The sequence below is a fragment of the Lithobates pipiens genome, unplaced genomic scaffold (genome assembly GCF_037356315.1).
Source record: "Lithobates pipiens isolate NorthernLeopardFrog02 unplaced genomic scaffold, aLitPip1_a1.2 Scaffold_13, whole genome shotgun sequence".
NCBI lineage: Eukaryota > Metazoa > Chordata > Amphibia > Anura > Ranidae > Lithobates > Lithobates pipiens.
This window is the reverse complement of record NW_027507718.1, coordinates 488062637-488066933: the sequence shown is the minus strand read 5'-3', so window position 1 is coordinate 488066933 and position 4297 is coordinate 488062637. Positions and strand designations below refer to the sequence as shown.

The following is a 4297-nucleotide window of genomic DNA, read 5'->3' as shown; positions in this document are numbered from 1 at the left end:
CCCTGCTCCACACAGCAACCTCTCCCTATAGTGACATATGAAAGAATGTAAAATGGCCGCCGGATCGGGTGTATTTATAAGTTAGGGGGAATGTCCAAGTGTCCATGTGCTGTAATGTCTCAATTGGCTGTCCTGTACCCCATGATGGATGTGTCATCATAGGTCAAAGTTCTTTTACACAGTAAACACGGAAGTCCGCCAGGCGAACGGCGGCAATAGTCCGCCGATCGGGCGGACAGCGAACAGCCGAAATTCGCCGCGAAACGACCGCCGGGCGAACCATTTGGCCATCCCTACTGTTTAAAAGCTTTATCCATAATTTCAAGATGTTGTATGGTAAGTGTAAGAAGTTGTGTGTTTCAGAAATGTATGGATTGATTCCTTAAAATCAATTGGAGCTTTTTGGTAAAGTTTGTTATAATATGAATAAAATTCTGTAAGAATGTAGTTAGGATTTTGAGAAAGTGTTCCGTCACCAAGTTTCATTTTGGGTAAAGAGAAAATATGAGATCTAAGATTCTGAATCCTCAACCACTTGCTGAAGCTTCCGATTTTTAATGTGCTGCAGACATGTCCTTTTAACACACTCCTGGCTGCAATAGCAGCCAGAAGTGTGTGTACTTTTGTAAATCCAAATGTTGGCTGATCACTTCCACAACCGCTATGATGAGCCACCCCCTCCCCCCGCCACCTAGTCGCCTATATGCTATCATATAGGGGCTATTGGTTCCCTATGTGATAACAATAAAGTAATGAAAAATTAATAATACCCTTTTTTTAGAGGCCTACCCCCACACACACAAAAACACATATGCTAGGTCACCTAGGTAGGAAAATGATGTTTGCCCTACACATATATCACTGCACACATCAGAATGCGGGCAATCATTTAAATTCTAAAATGATGACCTACTGGGGCGAGATAGAGAGATGTAGATCCAGCTGGTGCAGCACTGGCACTGCCCACTCAAGCCCCTCCCCTCCATGTTCAAGAAAAAAGGGGCAGAGCATGATGCCCCCCCGAAAAAACTTCTGCAGACGCCCATGATTACTTTTATATAACTTTTTTATTGTCTGTTTCTTTTTCTCTTTGTAAAATAAAAGTGAAATAATGAGGCGAATGAGGGACTGTTTTTGGCTACTTCAAAGGCACTTTCTGAATCTCCTGATGCCACCTAATTCCCATTGCACTCTAAAAACCACCAGAAATCACCTTAATTCCAATACATTCACTGAAAAAGCCAAGTTTGTCTTGAATTTCCAATTTTGCTTACTGAAATTATGAGCAAATTAAAACAAATTGTTTCACTTATTCCTACTGATAAGTAGCAGTGAGATGTGTAGAGGTTTTTCTCCAAAAGTGGAAAAATCTCCTAAATCTTACATAATGAACATCACTGCATGTAATATGTTGGGTCTATTCTACCCAGACAGTCCACATTCTACTGAGCACTGAGATATATTATTCAGCATAACTTGTAATATTTGAATATTTCCTGCTTTACATAGTGAGACTGAGATTATTTCCCTATAGATTTCATGTTATATAAACAGTTTACCATGAAGGTCAATGATCTGTGTGAGTGACAGACCAGACCCATCAAGATGTTTCCTCTGACATATCTACTCTGTGTCTTCTATGTCTACATCCAAGGTATGAGGATAGTTTGTGATTATTTTGTCAGATGTAAAATAATAATTACAGTAAGAACCAAACAAAATTAAAATAAAGGTAATTGTATATACATCTATTAGCAATTATTGAACACCGTTCAGCATTTTGGTTCATTATAAACAGAACATAGATCCCTACATGGAGCTTTATTGGGAAGTACAGACAATTTTAGCTATATATTGAAATCTATTAAAATGAAATCTATTGATAATCAATATGTCTCTTCTCATCCTCAGGATCCTGTGGACAGATTGTGATGACTCAGACTCCGGATTCTATGTCTGTGTCCCCGGGACAGACAGTCACCATCACATGTACAGCCAGTAAAAGTCTTTATCACTCTGTAGTAAACGCTCACTTAATATCCTGGTACCAACAGAAAGCAGGACAACCTCCTAAACTCCTCATGTATCATGCCAATACTCGAGAATCTGGGGTTCCAGATAGGTTCAGTGGATCTGGATCAGGAACCCAATTTTCAATGAAGATACAAGGAGTGAGTGAAGATGATGAAGGAAGTTATTACTGTCAGCAGGCAGGGCCAGATTAAGAGTATCATGGGCCTGGTGCTGAGGATTTTGATGGGCCTTTTTATGGAAATAAATAAAATGAAAAATTCACACTGTATGCACAAGAGAACCCATGTGAATGAGCCCTTAATTTTTTTAATTATTTATTACATTTTTGAATTATTTTCTTCATTTATTATTATTTGTTGGAGTTTTTTTTATATTTTTTACATTTTTTTCACAATAATTTTTCGGGAGGATGAAGCAGTGGAAGGCGTCAGTACTGCACACGGGGGGGGGGGGCCCAAAGCAGGGGGAATCTAATGGACAGTCTTGGGTGATCAGTATGGGGGGGGCGCAATTACAAGCACCAATCTCCTTCTAGAGGAGGTGGAATGGCTTTCAGCTGCTTCATGGAGGGAGTGGTGATGGTGTCGTGGTGATGGTGCTTGTGATTGCCCGCCGCACCGATCACCACCGACTTTCAGATTCCCCCCTGCTGCAGGAGGTACAAGGAGCATCTCATGCAGTGCAGTATCCAAATGGTCAGTCCGTCCCTGCTGGGCCTCTATTAAGGTAGGGGCCTGGAGCTGCAGCTCCAATAGCCCCTATGTTAATCTGGCCCTGTCAGCAGGGTAGGGAGATCCCTCTCACACAGTGATACAGAGCCGTACAAAAACCTCCTTCCTCTTTTTTATTTCATGTGTTTATCTCATATTAGATAGCTGACACTTATTTTCAGTTATAATCCTGTGTTTTAAAGTTCCACCCCTGCAAATAAAATCTGGGTTTCAGATTTTAAGTAAAAATAAACTTCAATAGTAAACTTTAATGCAAAAATGAGCAAGCCACCCAGCCCAGAGCTCTCTTATTAGTGATGGCCGAACGGTTCGCCCGGCGGTCGTTTCGCGGCGAATTTCCGACTTTCGCCGTCCGCGGGTTCGAACGCCTTTTTCCGTCGTTCGCCCCGGCGGACTTACGTGTTTAATGTATACAAGAACTTTAACCTTTCGTGACACGTTTATCATGTGTTACAGGACAACCAATTGAGACATGACAGCTCATGGACACTTGGACATTCCCCCTAACCTATAAATACACCCGATCCGGTGGCCATTTTACATTCTTTCTTCTGTCACTGTAGGGAAAGGATCCTGTGTGGAGTAGGGACAGAGAAAACGCTAGCTATTTGGTACACAAAAGTTCTTTTCAGGACTGGTATAGGTGTTAGGTCAGCAGCCTGAGTTTCTTTTGTCAGTTTAGATAAAGGGACAGAGCGCTGTATGCTGCTATTTTAGGGACAGCTCAGCCAGATTAGTCTTTCTTCATCATCATCATCATCATCATCATTAGCTGTTACTATCAGGTCCACAAAAGAGCTGTTCCAGCTAATCGTTCCAGCCTACTCTTTTTTGCCAATTTGTATAGGGACAGGCAGGAAGCAGTGTGTCAGGCAGTGAGGATAATTTTAAAGACTTGCTGTTACTATTAGTTCCACAAAGGTTCTTTTCAGGACTGGTATCAGTGGTACGGTAATAGGCTTGTACACGTATAATATTCTTTCTTCCAAATATAGAAAGAATATTATACTTGACTGCTGCCCTTCTGCTGCAGTCTGCTAATCATTCACAACTCACTTGTTCCACAAAGCTCTTTATCAGGACTGGTAACTTGGTCTGTCTAGGGTGCTACGGTACATAGGCTTGGGTGCGGTACAGTCTGCTGTTCTGTAAGGACCGCTATCGGTCCACAATACATAGGGTTGCCGTGCACTACTGCTGACCGCTGCCCTATACTGCAGCAGTCCTTCATTGGTATAGGGACTGACGTACAGTCTGCTAATCACTAACACACAACCTGCTTGGTCCACAAAAGTTCTTATAAGGACTGGTAACTTGGTATAGGGTGCTACGGTACATAGGCCTGAGTGCGTTACAGTCTGCTGTTCTGTAAGGACCGCTATCGGTCCACAATACATAGGGTTGCCGTGCACTACTGCTGACCGCTGCCCTATACTGCAGCAGTCCTTCAGCGGTATAGGGACTGACGCACAGTCTGCTAAACACTAACACACAACCTGCTTGGTCCACAAAAGTTTTTATAAGGACTGGTA

The 4297-nt window shown here is 42.2% G+C and overlaps 1 long non-coding RNA gene across 1 annotated transcript; it reads left to right on the top strand.

Annotated features, from left to right (window-relative positions):
• Positions 1-1581: 1581 nt before the first annotated feature.
• Positions 1582-2838, top strand: LOC143976193 (uncharacterized). Its single transcript, XR_013272558.1, has 3 exons — positions 1582-1654; positions 1912-2210; positions 2819-2838. It is a non-coding gene; the product is annotated as an uncharacterized LOC143976193 (long non-coding RNA).
• Positions 2839-4297: the final 1459 nt, after the last annotated feature.